Consider the following 17822-nt stretch of genomic DNA (forward strand, 5'->3'; position numbering starts at 1 on the left):
TCTTGGAAATAGCTGCAGGATCCACCCCCCCCCCCATCTCTAAAGCAGTGCCGTGCCTGCGCCTGTGTTGGAGAGTGAAAAGCACCTTTTCTCCCCTACCGCCATTTTGTTTGTGTGTTTCCACTCTCTCCTCATGCAGCCCTGGCTTTGACCCGCTCCAGAGGCATTGCTTGACTCCAGGGACCGAAGATTCTTCTGACCTAACAGGTGTGCCACCTATCCTCTCGTCCTCTACTAGGGCAACTAGTATCGCCCTCAGGAGGCCGTTTTTCATAGCCCTTTGCTGGATTAGAGGGGCCGTTTGCTGCACCCACGTCACTACCCTCTTGATCTGGAAGCTTCTTCAGGGAGCAATGATGGGACATTTATCTGACTCTTTAGTAGACACTGCTTGGCAGATAAATGGAAACAGTATTTCACTCCATACTAAATCTGCTTTCAAGCAAACCGCACCCCTTCAGCATTGTGTGAAGTATATACTGAATATCTGATAGTTTGAGAAGATTAATTATTTTCTGAGCATCTTTCAAGGTCTTTTGTAATACTCTAAAATGTACTCTGGAGCCTCCCTGGTGGCAGAGGGGGTTGAGAGGCTACCTATGAAGCTATCACAGCCACTGCAGCGCCGAGTTGGATCCCCGGCGGGCCAAGGAGCGACCCACGTGGCGCAGCAGACCTCTCCTGCCTCATCTGCTGCTCCCCTCAGCAGTGTTTTTCAGTTTGTTCGCCTGTTCTGTTCCCCACTCTATCTCTGGTGAATCCTCTAACCCACCTACACCTCTGGCCTATACCCCGGTTCTTGAATGCATAAATAAATACATCTTTTAAAAAAAATAAAATGTACTCTGGGAATAAGGTACATCAAAAGCAAGCTATATACCTATGGGATATCATATTGACACCCTCTTCCCTACTGTAAAATTTTGTTATCTTTTGACATAAATTATGCTATAGAATTTGTTTTTATCAAACTGTTTTGGCGTGTGAACCTATGATTTGGTAAGTAGCCTTATAAAACTGGGTCTCATATAAGAAGCTTACTATTGTTACATTTATGCATGGTGTAATGAGTATCTCTTATCCTTTTTTGCATAGTTCAGTGCAAGAAAACATCTTGAGTAGAAATTTCACCTTGTCTTTTGTGTTTCTGTGGAGTTATAGTTTGTCTTCAGTGACCACTGAACCATAAATCAAGGAGGCTTCCTTTGTGGGTTAGCAGTCAGAAAATTTAAAGCCAAAATGGCAGGGAACTGATGGCAAGAACTATTACATGTATATTTGCATAAAACTTGTTATTGGATCCAGTTTATATATCTATCTGGTATTTTCCTTTTTACCATTCACTATTTGTGTTATCAGTATATTTTATGAATCGCCGTAAGCTTCTGTCGCTCTTTCTAGAAACATAGTAAGAATAAAGGGTTACAGGTGGCTGTGTACTTTGGACACTGCACTACAGCTCTCATTAAGTCAAGATCATGGGCTTAATAGTAAATTCCTTAATCTACTATAAAAAAATACTACAAACTTGGTGACTTAAAGCATTAGAAGTTTATTCTCTTACAATCTGGAGGCTAGAAATTAAAAATTTGTATCATAAGGCCAAAAATCAAAGTATGTCAGGGCTACACCCCTCCAGAGGCTCTGGAGTAGAATCGGTTCTTTTATTCTTTCAGCTTCTGGGGTTATTGGCATCCATTAACTTGTGGCCACTCACCCTAGTCTTCAAGATCAGCATTTTCAAACATCTCTCTCCTTCCACTTTTCCTCACTTTCTCTAAGTGTGTCAGATCTTCTACTACCTTCCTTATGGGATACGTGTAACTACATATTTAGGGCAAACCTGGATAATGCAGGATAATCTCCTCATCTCAAGGTCCTTAATTTATTCATATCTGCAAAGGCTCTTTTTAAATATATATTAGTATTTGCAACTTCCAGGGATTAGGACCTGAATCCCTGGGGGATATTTTCCGGTCTACCGTGGAACTGGAACAGCAAGCCTGTGATATGGGCCCATACGAACTGCTACAACCAATGGGGGAGTTAGAATATTAGGTTGGCAAACTAACAACAGAAAAAATATTTAACTTACCATGGATATTGACTTGCAGAACTTGGTTTACCTAGTTGTACTTCCAAGCTAACGCTTCTTTAAGGGCACTTGTTACAATCAGAGGTTGCCTTGCATAGCTCTGTTTCTTATAGCCCAGTGTTTTCAAAATTGTGGGCTATGAGTCATTAGTTGGTTGTGAAATCAATTTCGTGGTCAGGACATTAGAAACTATCAGAGTGCATCATGTGTAGTGAGGGTAATTATTGTTTTATGAAACAATATGTATGTGTGCATTGCATCATAATGTACAATGCTTGTGATAAAATGGAAAATCTCTGCTGTAAGCAGATTCATTATTCATCAAACTCTATGGCAAATATTCCTTGTCATTACACAGAATAAAAATGAAAGCTCTTATCAACTTCAGTTCTTACTGTATAATCCAAGTGGGTGAATACTTACTCCTTTAAGTAAATTAATTTACGGAATCCATATTTCCAGTAAGTTCTCTTACCTAGCATGTTACAGATAGCATGCCTTTATAATAGTTCTTTTCTCACTTTGCAAAAGGAAGGAATGGCACTATGTGAGGTATGAAATCCTCTAGGATAACAGAGAAAAGGACAAACATTTTTTAGAGGAGGTTTCCTTTAGTGATCAATCAAGGTACCATAATCTCTTCGTAGGCTTCCTGTCATATCTATATTCCAGGTAAGGGTGAAATATGGCTGTTAGAAATAACTGACTACTTGTGATTTTCTGAAATCAGATATAGTGTGTGTGTGTGAATGGTGGCAGTAATAGTGACGTTCCTTTACTCGTCATGTCTCTTCCATCCTGTGTTGTGGATCAGCACATCATTATTGAAGGACAGGCTGGGTAAGAGCAAAGCAAAGCCTTGAAGAAAATATTGAACTGCAAAATTTCAACATAAGCAATTCTTTTCGGCTAATGTCAATACTTATCTGTAGGATGTAGTGTTATCTGGAAAGAAAAGCAACTTTGTAATACACTGAGTTTAATGACAACAGTTTAATTGGAAAACCTACTTTCAGCATCCAGCTAAACACAATATTCAATTCGATCCGTAACACATGCGCGTGCACTTGTGCACGCGCGCGCACACACACACACACACACACACCCCTTTTCTGCTTTTTTAGGAATACATCATTTTTCTAAATCGCAGTTAATTCTTAAGGAGTGTGTTTTTTTTTTTACACATACTGACTGATGTACAAATCAGAGGAAGAAATAAAATGAAAAAAACCCTGCCTTTTTTGAAAGCATAACTTTACCTGAGCTGTAATCATGCGGCATAAGTTACTTTAATACATTGTAACATATTCTTTGTTACATTATTAATTTTAGTAACTCGGCTAGCACTAATAACACATTAATTCATCCAAACAAACACTATTGACCCAGATACTGTTCTAAATATTGGGGGTAAGATAATGATAATGTAGTAAAACATGTTTGCTCTCCTGGGGCATAATTCTAGTGGCAGAGAATGGTTGATAATTGTATTTTAATAAAGTTATATATTACATAGTGATAAATAATTTTTGATGCAAAAATTTATAGTGGACTGTCTTTAATGCAGATAATTTACACCAGGAGAGACTTGATGAGCTTATGTGCTTGGGCATTGTGTGTAGGAGATTTATTCTGAACTCATAGTCCTGTAATAGATACAATTATATAATTTTTCATTTTAAAAGATAATTAAAATGCCCACGGAAAATTATTTTATAATGAGCAGCCCATTCCAATATAATTTTGTAAAGTTTTGAACCTTTTTTAAATTGAACATTGAGTTTTTTTTTTTTAATTTATTTATTTATGCATACAGGAATTGGGGTACAGGCCAGAGGGGTGTGTGTGTGTGTGTGTGTGTGTGTGTGTGTGTGTGTGTGTGAGAGAGAGAGAGAGAGAGAGAGAGAGGATTCACCAGAGACACAGCGGGGAACAGAACAGGCAGATAGATGGAAATACACTGCTGAGGGGAGCAGAGGGTAAGTCAGGAGAGGTCTGCTGTGCCATGTGTGTTGCTCCCTGACTGGGGATCGAACTCGTGCTGCAGAGGCTGCAGATAGCTTCATAGGTTGTGTCTTAACCCCTTGTGCCACCAGGGAGGCCCCCTCATTGAGTTTTGTTAAAAAACAGCTTGACCAGTCAAAATAGTAGCGGTTCATGACACATTATTTTAAATATAAAATGTTTAATTTTTCGGGCCTCCCAGGTGGCGCAGCGGTTGAGCGCTGGGTTGCGAAGCTGCCCGCGGCCTCTGCGGCGCCGGTTCGATCCCCGGCTGCTCCCCGGCCACCGGAGGAGGGTCCCACATGGCGCGCAGACCTCTCCTGCCGCCCGCTGCTCCCCTCAGCAGTGTCCTTCGGTCCTTCTGCCTGCTCTGCTCCCCGCTCTGGCTCTGGTGAATTCTCTCACCCTCCCGCGCTTCTGACTGTACCCAGTGCATGTATAAACCAAACAAACAAACAAATAGATAAATAAGACATGCCTCTAGAAAATTAAAAAAAAAAAATGTTTAATTTTTCCATTTTTAATGCAAAATGGAATATTCACACATACTGCAATAAACTGAAAAAAAAAATACATCATTTTATCTTAGATTTGATATGTGTTGTTCAAAGAGGTTAAGGCATACTGTGAAAATCACTGATACAGATCACCAAATGTTTTCCATCCACAGCCTCTGTCCACAAACATTTAGGACATGACGTCAAGAGCATTTTATGGCAATTTTGGGGTTGGATAAGGATATATGACTATTTCTGGTCACTGAGTTATGAGAGGAAGGAAAATGCCACCTGCATCTACATGTGTCTTTCCAGAGCTCATTACCCTCTGGCACAGTGTCGTTGTTCTGTCAGCCTGGGCCCCTGAGTGATTGTGAGAGGATGCTGTTCCGCCAGACACCATGTGCATGCAACTTATGGGAGAAGTAAGCCTTTGTTCTAAGTCACGTGTTGTTTTAAGTCATGCATTTTTGTTGTTTGTGACTGCAACATGACCTAACCTATCCTGTCTTACATACTTATTTCATCACATTCTATCTGAATTCATCACATTCAATCGTCACCTTAGTGATCTGTTTACATATTTAATGCTTTCTACCTCTTGTTAACAAAAAATAAAATTATGTGTTAGTTGCTGGACTGATCATATTTTAACAGAATATGCTTTTATTCTTTATTGTATAAGTAAACTGTTGGATATGAGACCGATAAGTGGTTCCAGATGGGAAGGGGGAAAAGAAGTGGGTAAACTGGGACAGAGGGGAAATGGTGTAGTGAAGGAGAGATTTGGAATTTTGCCATTGAACTGAACCTACTACATACACATGTTGGCCCTGAGACTTATATAATGTTATAGTGCAATGTTATTTCAATTAAAAAGTAACTATTTTGGGAAAATTTTTATTATGATTCAAAAAACTGATTAGAACTATTAGAGAAATTTTAAACGTATTCTCATTTATTTATTCCTGAAGTGGAAAACCAAAATTCAGACACACAGAGACACACTTAATAAAAGGACACTGTGCCTTTTATTATACTCAAGTTCATAAATAATACTTATTATGTTTTATTGTTAGGAATTAAGTGATAAGAAATCTGTATAGATTTGATCTGGTTTTATAACATTTAAAAATATATATGAAATAATTTTGTTATTTCCTACGTAATTTTAATCTTGATTGCTTTTAATAATTGAGCTGATGAGATACATTTGATAACCTATTTCTCAGATTTTAGAAAATATACAGCAAAGCACATACAATAACACATCTATTTGAATTGAAACTTAAGTCAAAGTGAATTTTATGTAGATGATTGTATTGAAATTGAGGATTGACTTTAGCAATCCTCAATCCAGCAGCTCATTTTCTATAAATTGAATGTTATATTTGCATTTCCAAGACATGGCAAAAATATGTAAAGTGCACGATGAAATGAAAGTATTTTATCAAAATATTTTATATTAAATTAACAATGTTCCTTGCTTGCTAATCCTTTAAGGATCATTTCAGGTAAAGCAAGGTGCTTTCAAAGGAACACAAAACAAATATAGATTTGGTAAATTTTGTATGCCTTTTTGGTATATTTCCCAGACATTTTGTGAGAGTGAATGAGCATAATGTCTGGGAAATAAATTTTTCAACTCAAATTTTAGATTCTTAAATTCTTAGATTCTGGAGTAAAACAGCCTCTTCTCTGTTTACAAGGTTATTTTTCAGCTACAAAGATTCTCTGTTTTTGCCTGTATTACTGTGTTATTTTCTCATTCAATCTTGGCTACCATAATCAGACAGACAGAAAGTGTGAGAACACATTTTCTTGTATCTATGGTGGAATCCTTAGCAACAGACAGTGGCTGCTTCAGGTCAATATATTTTTTTACAAGTCAAGTTGAGAACAATTCTTTGTTTTTAGACAAGTTGAAAAAGAAACTAACCAAGTTGTTAGCTAGAGAACATTACAACTCATTTTAATGATAGTTGTATATAATTTCAAGTGAAGTTGATACATTAGGGAGGAATAAAACTTAGCAATGTTGGAAAAAATGATCTCTTTATCAAATAATTTAAGTACATCCCCCCCCTTGTATTCACAAAAATGTGTAGTAGTCTGTAGGAATCTTCTGGAATGATATTCCCAAAGGATAACTGCACCCTCCCTGGTTCTCTATTTTCTGGGTTTCCTCAGTCCTTTATTCCAAGCATAGAACCATGTAAAGCCATTTAGCCCCCACCTTTTGAGTTCCAGACATTGGAGCTCAATGTCTACAGACATTGAAAACCCCATCAGAGAATGTTATAATTTTTGTTCTCAACAATCACACATATTTTAAATAAATTAAAGGAGAAAAGGTCAATTATATTTTTCTAGATACCATTTCTGTTGTTATTCCTTCCTTCCTGAAGTTCCAGATGTCCCTCTGGTATAATTTCCTTTCAGCCTGAAGAACTTCTTTATCGCTTCTCCTAGAGGAGGTCAGCTGGTGATGAATTGTCTTATAGTTTTCTTCATGTGAGAATGTCTTTATTTCACTGTCCTTGCTGAAGGATATTTTCATCTAATACAGAACTTTGGGTTGTCAGTTCTTTTTCATTACTATTTGTTTTTGTTAGGGTAATTTTTGGTTTACATTGTGCTTGACAGTTTTTTCTTGCAGCTCTTCTGGTCTCCATGGTTTCTGATGAGAAATATACAGTCATGTGAATAGTGTGTTCCCTATTTGTAAAATAGCATTTTTCTGTCATCATTCAAATAGTCGTTCCCATATATGTAATATGTCATTTTCTGGCGGCTGTCAAAATTTAAGAAAAAAATATTTGGTGTTCAGAAGTTTGATTTTTTTTTTTTTTTTTAAGAATTGATGAAGTCTTTTTTTTTTAAGTCTTTTTTTTTTTAAGATTTATTTATTTATTATTTATACAAGCACTGGGTACAGTCAGAAGCACCGGAGGGTGAGAGAATTCACCAGAGCCAGAGCGGGGAGCAGAGCAGGAAGAAGGACCGAAGCACACTGCTGAGGGGAGCAGCGGGCATGACAAGAGAGGTCTGCGTGCCATGCGGGACCCTCCTCTGGTGGCCGGGGAGCAGCCGGGGATCGAACCGGTGCTGCAGAGGCTGCTGGCAGCTTCGCAACCCAGCGCTCAACCGCTGCGCCACTGGGGAGGCCCCAGAAGTTTGATTTTGATACGTCTAGTGTCCTGTTAATAGCATTATCCTACCCGGGGTTCCCTGAACTTCTTGAATCTGTGTATTTATGTCTTTCGCCAAGTTATGGAAGTTTGGGCCATTGTTTTTTCAGACATCCTTTTTGTATTTATTTCTCCAACTACCTTGTTGGTTCAGACCAACCCTTCTTCTCACCACCCTTCTTTATAGGAACCATTCTGCCCGCTGACCCTCCTGAACATGGAAGGAAGGTGCAAGGTGTTGGCGCGCAGATCAGGGTCCCACTCATGTGCCTAGAGTTTTAAATATTGATTGACTTAGCGCTTTCTTGAGCCTTATATTAGTTTTGAGAAGTTGTATAGTTTTTAAAAAGTCGTCCACAGAACCTAACTTTTAAAGTTCATTGTTACAATAGGACATGGGTTATTATCAATTTTCAAAATACCAGCTTTGACTTAGATCATCTTTTCTACTATGTTTGCATTCTATTGTTTTCACCTCTCTATCTTCTTTCTACTTGCTTTGCCTTGAATTTACTGCCATTTTCCCTCTAACTTATTAATGTGGATACTTGGCACACTGCTTTTTCGTACTTTCTTTTCTAATATGTACCTTAAAGAAAAGTTGGCTTTTAAGCAGGCTGATAACCCTGTGGGCTGGAGTAGCTAGAGAAAGATGGGAAAGAAGGAACCTGAGATTTCAGGAAGAGGAAACCAAGCACACAGCAAATTGACAGAACCTTATGAACAAAACTTTAGTGCCAAGAATTCATTTAAAATGTTTTCAGTGTGGAAAATTTCAAAAATACACAAGTAGAGAGAGTGATAAAGTGAACCCCCATGTACATGCCATCCAGTTTCAACTAATACCAACTCATGGCCCATCTTCCCCTCCTCTAATATCATGTTATGTAATTTCATCTGTAAATATTTCAACATACATGTTTAAAAGAAATAAAACCAGCCTGTTAGGGACCTTGCGATAAGGTGATGATAAGCAGTACATTATCATGATGCCTTGGCCTGAGGGATCATGAATGTCCACGCCTGGGTCAGCATGGCTTTCTTGCCCCCAAACTCACACTCAAATCTCGAAACTTACAACTCCAATAGAACAAAATACCAGGGAAAAAGGATCCAAACAGCTGACATCATAGAAGTTATTTTTAAAAAGTATCTCCCATTGGGGACCAGAAATATTATCCTTTAGATCATTTGGGAAGTAGGGTCCCAGAAATCACCCTAGCTGGTGGCATTTGGAAGACTCTTATTTGAGGGACGTGAAGTCTGTAGAAATTACTGGCACCTACTCTTGTGTTCGATCCAGTCTCCTCTGCATGAACTGGCCCCTCCTCTCAATCTGGCCTTTGGTATTTCACACTTGTATCTTGTGATTGGGGTGGATTTTGCAATCCTGGGAGGAGCAGTCTCCAGAAACAGCATGACTGAGAAAAAATATTAGTTTCTGGAATCACTTAGAACTAGGAGTGAATTCTATCTCCTACTTAAGAGACTTGAACTCTCTTAGTATGTTTTCTCATCAGTGAAACAGGTTGGTAATGGCTACTTAACAAGACAAATTGTGGAAGTTGATAAACATATGAACTACAAAGTATTTGCTATTAGTTTTTCTTCTCAGTTTAAGTTCAAACACATCTTCACAGGAGTTATAGAAACCTTAATGCCTCTCAACTTAGACAACCTAAATTCTATAAATTGAATTTTGCTTTGGACATTTATTACCATTTATTATGATCAGACTCCTTGAGTTGTCTGTTCTCAGAATGTTTTTCATGTTTCTTAATTTCTTTTTTTTTAAAGATTTATTTTTATTTATTTATTTTATTTATTTATACAAGCACTGGGTACAGTCAGAAGCGCAGGAGGGTGAGAGAATTCACCAGAGCCAGAGCGGGGAGCAGAGCAGGCAGAAGGACAGAAGTACGCTGCTGAGGGGAGCAGCAGGCCGCAGGGGAGGTCTGCGCGCCATGTGGGACCCTCCTCCGGTGGCCGGGGAGCAGCCGGGGATGGAACCGGCGCTGCAGAGGCTGCGGGCAGCTTCGCAACCCAGCACTCAACCTCTGCGCCACCGGGGAGGCCCCATGTTTCTTAATTTCTGAATCCAGAAGTTCTCTCAAAGTTTCTAGTTTCTCCACCTATCATCCCTGGGTGGCAGAAGCTCTTATTCCTGGCGACACGTCAGAATGTTAGAAATTCCTATTTAACTGAAACGTCCTGCCTTTGAACTGTCTACTGATAGCATTAGCATTCTTAGAAGTCCACATTTGTATTTCATCATTTCCTCTCTAACCCATTTTGAGCTCTTAATTGAGTCATAATAATTTGGAGAGAATATATTATTTTTCAATAGCACCATGGGGAATCAGAGTTAGTTGGATGAGAAAAAGAGTTTGAAAGAGAATTTTGAAACCCCAAAGGAAGTACTGACTTGCTTCATAAATTTGCCTGCAGCTAGCTTTCCCAGTGGCTAGACCAGTGCTTCATTGGGGCAGCCTGTGTAGTCTCTGTGGCTTCATTTTCCATATTCAAATTATGGTGTCAGTGGCCAGCATCTCCTCTGAACAGATTCTGAATAAATATTCATGTGATTTATTAATAATAAGAGCCTCATAATACCCACACTACAGGGCTAAGGAGATGGGAGAGAGTTGTGGCTGACCACAAGAGTTTTAAAGTGAGACAATCTGAGTTGGAAGCCCAGCTTTTCTACTTACTACCCGTATGGCTTCGGGCTAGTTACTTAACGTTTTTAAAGCTTTACCTTCTTCATCTATAAAATGGCAATACTAATAGCATCTACTGCATAGGATTGTTAGGGGATTAAATGAAATAATATCTGGTATTTAAGTGCTCTATAATAATCTTTATGATTATTGTTAAAAGTACTAATGGAGATTGAAGGGTTAAAATCAGCAGGTGGGAAAGCCAAGGCATAGTAGTTACCTAATACACACCAGAAATTGGTAATTTTTTCCACTCTCTTTTGACACTTCCTTCTCTATCAACTATATAACAGAAAAGCAAATAGCAAGGTGGTTAAGGACTCTGGAGTCAGATTCTCAGGGTTCAAATCCCAAATCTAATTTTAACTAGCAAGTTACTAATTTCTCTGTGCCTCAGTTTAAGGCTAATAATAGAACCAACCTTTTAGAAATATTATGAGGATTAAAAGGATTGACATTAGTAAAGTATTTAATCAGCCTCAACACACAGTCAGACATATATAGATACACACACACACCATATAAGGTTTTGTTTTACTTTTATTTCTTAATCCCAAATTTCAGGTACATATATCCTCATTAGGTAAATACACATGGTCGGTTATTGGCGTATTGAGATTGGATGAGCTGTGGATTAATTATATTGTAGAGCTGATAACTCAGAGAGCATGAAAAACAAGTATATACAGTCATAACATTAATAACTAACATAATCAACACTACATATCAGGTACTCATTTTAATACTTGACATGAATTATCTTAATACTTTACACAATCCTTTGAGGTATTTTATCCCTAAGTGACAAATGAGAGAAATGGGGGACAGAAAGACCCTGTAATTTGCCTAAGAACAGAGCCAGATAAATTTCCAGTCTGTCTCTACAGCTCTTGCCTGTCAGCATCATGTCTGTGACCTTCCCGGTGAGATGGACAAAATGGTGCTCTTAGGCCAGTTATTCTGAACACTTTTTGAGCCGTTGACTTTGAGATATGAGTGGGCTCTCAGAGAAAAATGCGCATACCATTTTAAGTTAAGTTTTCTCGGTTAAGGAAAGGAAGTTTAAAGTATGTTGTCAGTCTTCCACATAGTATAATGCTAGCTCAAAAATTCAAATCACAATAAAATAAGCCCCCCCTCCGCATCTGTCTCACTGTTTATTCTAATCTATGTTTCAAAGTACCAAGATGCACATGTAATAATTGTAGGTACTCCTGGGTCTTACTACTTATAAAAAAATAAACACATTAACAAATAAATTCGGTAGTACCGAATGCCGGCCTCCTGACAAATGCAGTCATCAGTTCAGAATTCTGCACTGACAGCAGGATTTTTCTGACAATTACATTAATAGTTGAATTTCTGCGTACACAGAGATAACAGATACTGGAGTTTTAGGATGCTTTTCTTTTTTCTTTTAAAAAAAGATTTATGTATTTTTGCATGCATGAACTGGGATACAAGCCACAGGTGCTGGGGGGTGGGGGGGTGAGCAGATTCATCAGAGACAGAATAGGGAACAGAACAGGCAGACTGACTGAAATACACTGCTGAGGGGAGCAGTGGGCGAGACAGGAGAGGTCTGCTGTGCCATGTGGGTAGCTCCCTGGCTACCCAGGGATTGAACTCGTACTGCAAAGGCTGCGGATAGTTTCACAGTGCTGTGCTTAACCCCTCGCCACCAGGGAGGCTCAGTATTACGATGCTTTTCTTGAGGAGCTGTGGAGCAGCTACATTGGCCACAGTTCCTGGAACAGATGCCTCCCTCTGAGCCCTTGGGTCTTCCATTGATTTCCAAACAGGGAGAATTTGATATTGAAATTACAGTTGGCTAGGGGCCAGGTGCTGTACATTGAAGCCACAGGTTGCTTCGTTTTACTGTAGGTAAACATGTATAGGCAACATTTATTGTTTTGATAGTCTATCATCCATTTGCTTTTCCTCTGCATTTCTTTTGGAGAAGCACTTCTTCATGACTCAATCCATGTAGATTGTGGACTGGGTGGGGATATTTACTCAAGAGGTAAATCATATGACCAAGTCTTGTCTAAGCATTTGGGCAGTGACCCAAATGGATTCAATCAAGGTGAATCCAGGCACTCCCACAGGAGCATGAGGAGAAGGTGCAGCCATCTCTGCTGGAACACAGCCTGGGAAGAGGAAAGCTAGAAGCTGCCAAGTGAAGAAGGAGAATGAAGTGAAGACAGTAAGGAGAGAAAAGGAGGGAAAGAAAGTGTGTCCTGGTAGTGACACTTGGGCTTCTGGATCATGTCATGCCTGAAAATTGTCTGGAGACTTTTCAGTAATAAACCAAAACCTTTGACTGATGCTAACTGAAATTAAGTTTCCATCACTTGCAACAGGAAGAGTCCTAACGGATATTGTATCTAACAGACTATAGAATTTTGTGTATCCATGGCTGCTTATGCCACTGTTTCTAAAAGTTTTTTTTTTTTAAAAACCTACTTATTTACTTTTTCTTTTATTAAGTATAGTAAACCTTTGTGTTTTTTGAGATCTTATAAAGGCTTTCATGAATCCCTAGTTATTTATTTTTTAAAAAAAGATTTTATTTTATTTATTTATGCATATAGGACTGAGGTGTAAGCCAGAGGTGCGGGGGGTGAGAGGATTCACCAGAGACTGAGTGGGGAGCAGAACAGGCAGATCGACTGCAACACACTGCTGAGGGGAGCAGCGGGTGAGACAGAAGAGGTCTGCTGCGCCATGTGGGTCAGCCCCCCAGTGGGGGATCGAACTCATGCTGCAGTGGCTGCAGATAGCTTGATAGTGCTAAAACTTAATCCCTGTGCCACCAGGGATTAAATTCCATGATGTGGGATTTAGGATCATTGAAGAGTGGACCAAACCTAAAATGTTAAATCCCCCATGCCAAGGATGAACTAGATGTCCTTACTGTTTTAATTTGTCCAGTCACAATTTATTTCCTTTTCCTTCCATTCATTGAGTCAGACTTTTCTTTCAAAGACTTCATATCTAATATCCATGCTGCTGAGTGAATTTGGTCCATGTATATTTGATAGCCACTAAAACAAAATGAAAATATTGGAAATGTTTCAGCTCCTTATCTATTTTAAAACAAACTTTTAATCTTTTCCCAATGTCTATAGTTTATTGACCTTTACATTGTAGATTTCTTGTACTTACTGATACAGGAAAAGCAGAGACATTTAAATGAGTTTCATTTTAAGAGAAGCTGATTTAGAAGCAAGATTTATGAAACAACTGTTTGAGGGAGTTATTTGTATTTAAACAAAATGTTCATTTGAAACAAAGCTTCTGGGGGGTGGGAATTGTATGGGGAATATAATCAAGATGGAAATGCATACATTGTGCAAAAAATGAAAAATGATGTAAAAAATATATAAAATAAAATAATAAAAAATAAAAATAAAAACTTTCTAAAAATAAAAAACAACAAAGCTTCCTCTTAATATTCATCCTGGTTAGTAAATTATTTGGTTTAATATATAAAATTTTACTTAGAATATCAGTATTTCAGAATAGGAAGAATACGCGAAGATAATTTCACATTACTGGAATGTAGATAATATCAGTTGATAGAACTGTGTTGAATTATAGTGAATTCTCAAATGCAGGACATGGAAACATCCTATATCCCTACTGACAGATGACTGGACGAAGAGATTATGGTCTATACTCAATGAAATACTACAGTTATTAAAAAGATGGAATCTTGCATTTTGAGGCAAAGAATAGAACTCAAGGCGATTATGCTAAGTAAATTACTTTAGAAAATGAAAGATCGATACTGAATGGTTTTACTTGTATGTGAAACAAAGCAAACACACTAACAAAACACCACAAAAATAATCTTAGACTATGAGAAAAGTATGGTGGTTACCAGAGGGGATGGGACAAAAAAGGGTGAGAGGAATGGGCCGAGGGGGTCAGTTTGAGAGTGGTGAAGGTGCTAGAACTATGGTAGTGGGGGTGGTAGGGGTACTTGCGATACTTACGGGAGAAACTATTACATAAAAATATCTTAGCTATGCTTATTAGTACATACATACATATACATATAATAAATACCAAGGGGTGAAATTGTATGCCTGAAACTTATGCAGTATTGTAAGCCAATGGTAAATCAATAAGCATCTTATTAAAAAAAAAAAAAAAGCAAGTGGAAAATAAAAGAATTGTGATGATTAAATGAAAAGCCCTCTGGGAAATTACTGACAGAAAGTAGACAACCAACAAGTGGGGGCTAGAGGCTCACTGCTATCGCTCTGACCTGGCCCCCCCTTCTGGTCAGCTCTGCTTGTCGTGGGGGGCCCTTGAGGGTCTGCTTGTCTGAGAGGCACTATTCTTATTCTGGTTCACAACCTCGCCTTCAGTCCATGGCTCCTCCTTCCTCTGGCTGTTTTTCCTTCTTTATTTTGTGGGTGTTTGGGATCCAGTTATTTTGCTTTTTGCTTCTACTTCTGTGGTTTGAATTTGGCTGGTGACTCTCCCTACCTGCTGTCCTGCTTGCTCAGGTAGAGCTCCACCCTGGGCGGTTCCTCAACAGCCAATTCTGTCACCTTGGCAAAGACATTTAAAGTTCTGACCATACCTCTGCTTCTTCTTTTTTAAGATTTAATTTATTTATGCATACAAGAACTGGGAACTGGAATGTAGGCCAGAGGGGAGGTGGGGAGAGGATGGTGAGAGGATTCACCAGAGACAGAGTAGGGAGCAGAACAGGCAGATCTACTGAAATACACTGCTGAGGGGAGCAGCAGTTGAGATGGGAGAGGTCTGCTGCGCCATGTGGGTAGCTCCCTGGTAGGGGGATTGAGTCGTGCTGCAGTGGCCGGAGCTAGCTTGATAGCACTGACTCTTAACCCCTGCACCACCAGGGAGGCCCCCATACCTGTGCTTCTTGATAGCACGTGCTTGTGAGACCAGAACATGATAATGCAGTTCAGGGAGGAGATGACTGTTGCCTCCCATTGATCGTGAAAGGGTGGACAATTGAAAATAAAAGTAAATGATCAATGACTTTTTTTCCCCTCCTGATAAGAATCTCCATGATTGAAAGAAAGTAAGGCAAAAATACAAAGCACTTAGAAGCAGAATTGCCTCTAAGGAGAATACTTTTAATTTTGAATGTTAGTGACTCTTTAATAGATTTTGTGCTTTTGCATGAACTTGCTCTGTGGGCACTGAGGGAAGGACAGACACTTGGGGAAAGAATCATACATATAAAAACTGGAAGGTGAGAACCTTTATTATTTTAATATGGTGATTGCTTTCAGACAATTAAATGATACATGCTCATAATATCAAATTGAGAAAATACAAAACCTTTAAAGAGAAAATAATCCAGAACTAATCCTAACATTTTGGTGCATTTCCTTGTCATTTATTTTTCTATATAAGTTTTGGATCATATTTGATCCACAGTTTTATATCCTACTCTTGGCCCTCACCAGTATCCCTTGAGTATTTTCCTGCTTTCTCCAAAACATTTTTAATGGCTACTTAGCATTCTATTGAATGTCTGTACTATGATTTATTCATCTCATCTCTGTTGTTGGTCACTTATGAATCCTATTCCAAATAATTCTTCAATGTAAATATTTGAGCCTTCTTTTCGAGTACTTACCCAGTAATATGCCTAAAATAGCTTCTTTGTGAGCGCTTTACACTCCCAAGGTCTTCTGACTACTGGGTCGCTCCCGCTACTGTTCATGCCACTCCATTGAGGTCAATCTGACAGACCAAGGATACTTTGGGTGGGGGATTCTTTCTGGTAGAACTGCTTTATTCTGCCTTGGAGAGGGCATTTCCCAGTGATTTTAGCTGCTTGGCACATATGAAATGGTGAACTTGACAAAAGGCAGCTCTCTGCTTGCTGTAAAGGAGCTGGTTCACCATCAGTGTCAGCTGTGACAGCAATGGTCTTGGAAATGCCTGTCAGGCTCCGCACTGCCTTCAGATCTCGCTCAGATCTTGGTTGGCCAGTTATTCCTTTTCCCAGTCCTGTGCTTGCTGGCGGGCAGCATCTTCAGGAGGGCATGAGGAATGGACATTCATGTGCCCACATTCTCCTTGGTGAAACTGGCCTCCCACTGCTGGGGGGGATGGAGCCTGGGCCTGGCTGAGTATACCCTGGCTATGCTTTGGTGAGCCAGAAAGTGTTTGGGTGTAAGTGAGTGTGTGTGTGTGTGTGTGAGTGTGTGTGTGTGTGTAAGGGGGGAGGCAAATATGGTCTTCAGCCACTGAAATTCTGTGGTACCTTCTGAAGATTATACAAGTTTCACTCTTGTATGAGATGAGTTCTCTTTCTGTTAGTCTGCTCAGGTTTCCATAACAAAATACCACAGACTGGTGGCTTAAATAGCAGGAATTAGTTTCCTCACAGTTCAGGAGGCTGGGAAGCCTCAGATCAAAGTGCTAGTCAATTAGGCTCCTGGTGAAGGCCTTTTCCTGTCTTGTAGCTGCCATCTTCTGTGCCCTCCTTGGTCCCGTATTGCCTGTGCTGGGAGTAGAGGGAGAGAGAGAGAAAGAGAGAGGAAAAGAGAGAGAGAGAGAGAGAGAGAGAGAGAGAGAGAGAGAGAGAGAGAGAGAGAGAGAGAGAGAGAGGGGGGGGGTGCGGTTGGGGATAGAGAAGCAGAAAAAAGAGAGAGAAAATGGACTGCAAGTAATATACAGAAAATCCCAGGATATGCTATCCAGGAAGGGAAATTAGGGCTTCTGTGACCCCAGAATTACTCATATCTTGTGCAGTAACATGAGGATGATTTCACTTGATTGGGCATGACATGGGGTGGACCCATTATAGTTCCAACTGTGTCCCTTTATGGCACTATGGGGACTGTGGTGTCTTTGTTCTGGCTACTGCTGCAAAATACTCTAGACCGGGTGGCTTGAACAACAGAAATCAATTTCTCAGAGGTCTGGAGGCTGGAGTCCCAGCAGGGTTGGGTTCTGGGGAGTACTCTCTTCATAGCTTGCAGACAATGGCCTTCTCACATGGGAGGTGAGGGGGAGAGGTGAGGAAAGGGGTGGGGGTGGAGGGGAGAGAGAGTGTGTGAGATCCAAGCACTTTCATGTCTAATACTGTCATCCTACCCCAGCATTATGACCTAATTATCTCCCAAAGGCCTTATCTCCAAATTGTATTGGACGTTTGTGCCTCAATATATGAATGTGGGGGGACACAAACCTTCAGTCCATGGCAGATGATGTAGCAGATGATCAGGGACTCAGGATCAAGATGCATGAGCTGTCAGGTCAGGAGTCAAACAGGATGTTGTCCACCTAAATGGACTCTTCCGAGAGGTCA

General features: G+C 39.6%; 1 protein-coding gene across 1 annotated transcript in view; it reads left to right on the plus strand.

Moving 5' to 3' along the window:
• Window positions 1-17822, plus strand: part of TMEM178B (transmembrane protein 178B) — a 394544-nt gene that overhangs the window by 50236 nt on the left and 326486 nt on the right. The gene's annotated exons all lie outside the window — the stretch shown is intronic.

This window comes from Talpa occidentalis, unplaced genomic scaffold, assembly GCF_014898055.3.
Source record: "Talpa occidentalis isolate TD23 unplaced genomic scaffold, MPIMG_talOcc4v2.1, whole genome shotgun sequence".
NCBI lineage: Eukaryota > Metazoa > Chordata > Mammalia > Eulipotyphla > Talpidae > Talpa > Talpa occidentalis.